Source organism: Myiozetetes cayanensis, unplaced genomic scaffold, assembly GCF_022539395.1.
Source record: "Myiozetetes cayanensis isolate MyiCay16 unplaced genomic scaffold, myiCay2020 scf21, whole genome shotgun sequence".
NCBI classification, from domain to species: Eukaryota; Metazoa; Chordata; class Aves; order Passeriformes; family Tyrannidae; genus Myiozetetes; species Myiozetetes cayanensis.
Window position 1 is genome coordinate 1,477,464 of NW_026087423.1, and position 7,013 is coordinate 1,484,476.

General features: G+C 51.0%; 1 protein-coding gene across 1 annotated transcript in view; it reads right to left on the minus strand.

Annotated features, from left to right (window-relative positions):
• Nucleotides 1–7,013, minus strand: part of MTMR3 (myotubularin related protein 3) — a 137,071-nt gene that overhangs the window by 78,460 nt on the left and 51,598 nt on the right. The gene's annotated exons all lie outside the window — the stretch shown is intronic.

Sequence of the window (7,013 nt, forward strand, 5' to 3'; positions counted from 1 at the left end):
CATAGCTTTACTAAAGATTGATTGCATTTAACTAAGATTATGCCTTTGATAATTGTTTTTTAGACAAAAGATATATTACAGATTTATTAATTGATTCAATAAATTAATAGAAAGCAGGTCCATAAAATGTAACTAGATGGAAAAGGTAAGGAAGTCGCCTCAAATCTACACCAGCTGTGGATGCACAGGGTGTGCAAAGGGAAGAGTGAGCAGAAAATGTCTGGGTTCCCTTGTTCTCCCTATCCAGCCTTGCTTCCCTCTGGAGCACTGGATCCCAGTGATCACAGCCTGGCCCAGCAAGGCACGTCTGGATGGGCTCCTGATCTTGCACAATCTTTTTCAGACAGGCCTTGGAACAAAAGGTAGGAGTGAGCTGATGGCATTTGCTGATGGCACAAAGCTGGGAGGCGCCAGCCGAGCAGCGGGAATAGCTGTATTGCTGGAAGAGTTGGATAACACGGAGAGCTGGCACACTGGAAATGGGATGAAATTTAATAGTGGAAAGTACAAGGTCATGCCCTTGGGAATTGCTAACAAGAATCTCTGCCGCAAGCTGGGAGCTCATCAGTTGGAAATGACAGAAGAAGAGAAAAATCTGGGTGTATTTGTTGATCTCCAGATGACTGTGAACTCCCAGTGTGAAGCAGATCTGACAAAAAGCGTGGATCAACTGAGATATTTCCAGGACAAGGGGAAATGTTAATGCCATTATAGGAAGCTCTGCTGCAACCTTCTCTGGAATTATGCATGCAGCTCTGGTCACTTTTTACCAAGGGAGACAAAATGTGACCGGAAAGTAATTACAGGGTAATCCTGGTTTTTCCCCCCCTATATAAGGATCTTGAAATAATTTGTTTAACCAGAAAACCTGACTGCTGAGAAGGGAAACGGGTGTTCTCCATGAAACTTCAGGGAGTAAACACAACAGTAAACACATCTCCCTTAAGAGCAGGGGTGTTCATACACGAGCAAACAAGTATCCGATGGCCAGGAGAAGTCTGGGCTGAAACATGAGAACACCGGAGCTTCCAGCAGTCCGAGGCTCTGGGTCATCCTTCCCAGAGCTGCTGTACCCTCATGCAGGTGCCACCAACAGCTGAGAACTGACCCTAAAGGCCCAACAAGTCCTTCCCAAACCTCTCTTGCTCTTTGAGGCACAGCCACTGAGTCACTAGTTGGCTGCTTGTGGAAAGAAAGGGAGTACCTGGTGTGGAAAGATGTTCCTCGGGCTGCAGTTGCAACCCAAATGTCCCTTGAGTTCGGTAAGGACACATTTAAAATCTGCACGTGGTTGTGGAGAGCATCCTGTTCTGGCTCATCCCACCCCAGTCCCTGGGATGTCCTTCCCAGAGCCCGGCTCTGGTGCCCATCCTGTACCTGAGCTGCAATCCTGGAGTGTCCCACGCCTGGGACAGCGAGACACAGCAAAGCCAAAGGTGTGCCCTGCCCGTGCTCCCATCCAGTGACCTTTACACACTTCACTCCTGTGGCCCCAACATCCCCCCCAGCCTTTGCAGGCTGTTTCTGTTATGATGAAAAACTGATGGCAAGCCCAGATATGCCTTAAAAAAAACAACCAGCACACCAAGTCCTGATCCAGTGAGAACAGTCAGGTCATGGGACACAGGGCAGTTTGCTTTCTCAGGACTCCAAACTGCCTCCTTTGCCCAGTTTGCTACCCAAAAGCAGCTCCCTTCATCCTTTCTCTCCTATCTTGTTTGTTTTCTCATCTTTTACCCTACTTAGAGGTTTTACTCATTTTACTCCCCCAGTTTTTTTAAGAATTCCTGAGCAGAATGTTCAGCCCCATCCCTGGCCACTGTATTTACGTGGCATTCCTTGTCTTGGGGGTACTTCCATTCCTCCTGCTCCCATCAAACAAGTTGCTACCTCACTGCTCATTCCATCCAAATGGGGGAGGTGACATGGGGGTCAGAACACCCCTGATTCAAATGTGGCAGGTGAGAGCCGCCCACTGCCAGTCCTCCTGACGGGGCCCCAAAACAGATGCTCTGACTCATTCCCTTGCCAAGTAGATGAATAATTTGAAAATAATGAGATTTTTATTACATACATATCATTTTGGTCGGAACATTTTGCAACAGTCTCATTTTAGGATTTTTTTTGTCTGGTAATAACCCCGTTTTAAAGCAAAACGTGTCATTAGTGACGCGGCGCTGAGGGGAAGCAGCAGGGAAGCTGCCTCGGCTGCACATCAAGGTGATTATCACAGGACTACCCAAACAACGAAGATTTGGGGGACTCAGAACTTCGAGTTCAGTGGAAGAGCAAATATGCAAATGGCTTTGGGGACAGTGGTTGCAGGTAGGAGCACAGATGGCTGAGCCTGGCTCCGCAAGGATGTGTCAGCCCAGCTCTGTCTGGATCAGCCAGAGCCAGACTATGTCCAGCTGGGAAAGGCAGGAGGGCTCTGCATTCCTGAATTTGTATTGGACATAACAGTGCTGCTCGTGTTCATTGCCCTGTGGGTGATGGATGACACCTTGTTTGTGCAAGGAATTTCTATACCTGGAAGCAAAAGCTGAAGCCATCAGTATTCAGTGCAGTGTGGGAAGGGTGTCTGGAAGTCTTGGTTTGTGGATGCTTCTATTGTTTTCTTAAAAAAAGCTAATAACCCAGAGGAGATAATTATTAGATGAATATGAATTCATGTTGGACTCATAATTTCCCCATCTGGAGCCAGGCTGGGACAGCTGGGGGGGTTCACCTGGAGAAGAGAAGGCTCCAGAGGGACTTGAGAGCCCCTTGCAGGGCCTAAAAAGGCTCCAGGAGAGCTGGAGAGGAACTGGGGACAAGGGATGGAGGGACAGGACACAGGGAATGGCTTCCCACTGCCAGAGGGCAGGGATAGATGGGAGATTGGGAAGGAATTGTTGGCTGTGAGGGTGGGCAGGTCCTGGCACAGGTTGCCCAGAGAAGCTGTGGCTGCCCCTGGATCCTTGGAAGTGTCCAAGGCTGGTTTGGATGGGGCTTGGAGCAACCTGGGCTAGTGGGAGGTGTCCCCGCCCATGGCAGAAGATGGAATGGGATGAGCTTTAAGGTCCCTTCCCACTCAAATCATCCCATGATATTTTTTACCCCGTGAGCTAAAAATACATAACAGGTTGAAAGCATTATGTGCTGAACCTGCCTTTTCTTTGGAAAAGCCAACTGACACAACTTTAACCTGGATCATGTGCTGTGCTGCTGCAACAAAGCTACCTGAAAAAAATGCTTTTCATAATAAAGCATATCTATTTTTCTTAATAAGCACTTAAGAACCTTCCTGCTGAGGTTGGATAATTAGAGAAACAGCAGGCAGAGAGAGGCCAGGCAGCTGTCGGATCAGAAGATCTGCTTCAAGTGTCGTTAGAAGACGATATTATTCGAACGGAATATCTTTCAGTGCTAATTCTTTCCTGTAGACATAGGCTGGTAACTGGCTCAGGGCTGTGCTGGGAGTTCCCACCCACGGGAACTTGCATCATTAAACTCTCCACAGTTGAGCAACTCCTCAGTTCCCCTGCCCAGGTTGTACCTGCAGTCTCCTGGCACAGCCCCAGTGCCACACAGGGAGTCAACTGAGGAGTACCTTGAGCCATCTCTGGTGGCTTTCATTAGTGACCGAAATAAGAAATACTCTACGATGAGACTTCATGATGAAAATAGACTTAGAAGGGGTTAATTGGAGAATGATGGGAAATTCAAAAAATAGTTAATAAATTATTGTAGGATCCATCAGGTCAATAGTTTAACGCTGACACCTCAGTCTTTATGGCTGTGGAAAGTGTGATTGTTACCTTGTGCTGGCACTGCTGGGGCACCTCTAGCCCTGGGGGCACTTCTGGGCCCTTCAGACAGGAGAGACACTGAGGGGCTGGAGCGTGTGCAGGGAAGGGAATGGAGCTGGGAAGGGGCTGGAGCAGCAGGAGCGGCTGAGGGAGCTGGGGGGGCTCAGCCTGGAGAAAAGGAGGCTCAGGGGGAACCTTCTGGCTCTGCAACTCCCTGACAGGAGAGGGAAGCCGGGAAGATCGGGCTCTGCTCCCAGGGAACAGGGACAGGAGCAGAGGGAACGGCCTCCAGCTGTGCCAGGGGAGGGGCAGGTTGGATATCAGGGATAATTCCTTCATGGAAAGGCTGTCCAGCCCTGGCACAGCTGCCCAGGGCAGGGGTGGAGTCCCCATCCCTGGAGGTGTTCAAGAAACAACAGGATGTTGTGCTTAGTGCCATGGTCTGGTTGACAAGGTGATGATCAGTCAAACTTGGAGGTCTTTTCCAACCTAAATGATTCTGTCATTCTATGATTCCAAGGTTTGTAACTTCCATTAGTCCTTGATAAGCTAATGTATATCATTAAGATAAAATGGGGAAAAAAAGAGAAAAAGTAGAGCTGGATTGAAATATTGCAAAGCCCAAGGCTTTCCTGATTCATTGCTATTACTGTAATTGCATTTCAGCTGCTTTGAACACTTAATGGCCAATTTCTACAACTTTGCAATTTAGTACTATGGTTCTGTCTTTTTTAGTCTTTTAGATAACACTGACATTTTCCTCGGGCCATTTCAAAGCTCTTTCATTTTGCTCTATTTTACTCTATTCTATTCACTTCACCCTGAAGTGATGGTCCTTCGGGGTTCCCATCACCCTCAGACCCGTGAGTGAGGAGTGTTGAACCCTCTGTGATGTCCTTTGGAGCAGCAGGAGAGGGGACAGCAGGGGTCCCTCCCCTGGTTTGTGTGTGGCAAGGAATGTCCCTCAGCCTGGAAACCACCAGGGCTCCTGTGGGAGTAGGAAAACAGCTCTTTGTGACTGCCCAGAAGCAAAGCAGATACTCCATCCAACCCCACGCTCTCATTTGGGACATTGGGGCAGAATCTGAGCAAAGGCAGGAGCTGTGGAAGCCTCGGTGCTGTTGGGGATGCAGGATGCTGGATTGCAGCGCTCGTGGCAGCCTGGCAAGGAAAACACATCAGTGTGACCTCCAGCAGCACATTCCTGGGGTCACCCCACTGTTTCACTCCTCTTCTTGGTGCTTTATGTTGCTGCTTGAAAAGGAAAAGCTGCTTTTGTGCCTTATCAGTCTGGGAGTGGGGAGCCCTGTGGAGCTGCCACAGAACCAGGGCACTCGTCCCAGGCCTCGGCTGGTGACATCTGATCTCCCCCACCGTTACATCCCGTGCTGAGCAGCTTCCTCCTGTCCATGAATCACACCGGAGAAGGTTCCTTTCAATAAAAGCTCCTTTCCAAAAGCTTTTTTTTTTCGTTTTTTTTCTGGATAAGTTCTCCCCTTCGCATCTGATCCGATGCCTGCTTGCCCTGTAACTTCAGATGGCTCTGGATCAAACCTTGAAGGAGTGATTTTCAGCAGAGCCAGCAGCCAGTGTGCAGATTTTAATGCTTTGCCTTATCTGGGCAGGCAGGCTGGCAGTTTCCCTGCACACTGGGATCAGAAAATCGTGATTTTGTTAAGATTTCAGATTTAACTTCTGCTGTCATGAAGTGTTAAAGGTCTCTGACACGCTGAGCAGATGCACTTTTTGTTTGCCAGATAAATTTGTACAAATAATGTGTCTACCTATAATTACCTAACTCGGTTATACATGAGGAATTAATATCCCCAATATTTTGGGCAGAGGCTCCAGTAGTTCACGGTGCTTCAGGAAATCAAATAGGGATTATGCAGTTGGTAAGGTAATAAAAAACACCCCAAAAAGAGGAGTAGTGACTCAAAACAGCTCGATGACACATTCGAAGCCCACTGAGTCACTTGGCATCGCACCAGGACTGCTCTGAGGAGGGCTGGCACAGGAGGGGAGACAAACAGATGCCTCTGCAAGGGAATCATGTTTCAGTTTCCAAGCGTTATCCTCCACAAAGCAGTCGGAGCAAAGCTTGGATCGACAGCATCGCTGGGGGCTGGTCCCGGCAGGTTGTTCCGCACAGCCGGGGCTCCCGTCCCGGGGCCTGAGTGGTGCAGCGATGTTCGAGAAATAATGAATATTTCATATAAAAATTACTGATGCAGCAGAAGTGGGGAGATGGCAAGTTCCAGACGGCCCGTTGTGACATTTGCAGTGCGAATCGGTGACACCCGAGCGGGTGCGAAGGGAACAGAGCGCTGTCCGTGGGACTCGCACACGGGGCCGGGGCAGGGCTGAGGGACCCCTCGCGGTGTGCAGCCCCCTCCCTGCTCCCCCCGCGGGCTCACGGGCACCCCGGTGCCAGCACACACCGCGGGACAGCGGGGAGGCACAGCCCCGGCTGCCCGGAATCCGCGAGGATCGGGGAATTGGGAGCCGGGACCTCCTTCCAGCCCATCCCTAATCAGCCACATGACACACGGCATGGCGTGGTTTCTATTTTAGGCCACTTTGCCATGTAAAGCTGGACTCGAAGTTTAGGAGGAGTTCCCTGTGATCACGGGGGAGAGCTAGGACCCTTCGGAGCACAGATTAGTGACGGCAGGATGTGCCTGTGCCATCCCACAGGCTGGGAAGCTCCCGGTTCCTGGAGTTCCAGTGCCGTGTAACTGATATAACCTGTGCCCGGATGATCTGACAGGAATTGCCCTTGTCCTGCAGTGTCCGGCTGTAAGGCACAGACACCGCCCTGAGGAGCACCAGGAACAGGGGAGGGGCTGCGGGGGTCCCCGGCTGGGACGGGTCCCTGTCCCCGCAGAACCCCTTCCCATGCCCGTGACCCCGGACGGGGCAGTGCAGCTGAGATATCGGGGCTTCCTTCTTTACAAAGGTGATTTGTTGGACTAGCTGGTTTGCCTCCAAAGGAGGACAGCCAGAGGCTCCTTCCCATCCCAACACAAGTCACGGGCTGTCACTGCCCCGGCCCCGCGGCGGCAGCCGGCCCGCTTTGGGGCTGAACCCGCCCGTTTGGTGCAGGCAGCACGATCCCGGCTCCCGTCCCTTGGGATCCACGCCGGGCCCGATCCCGGCTCCCGTCCCTCGGGATCCACGCCGGGCCCGATCCCGGCTCCCGTCCCTCGGGATCCACGCCGG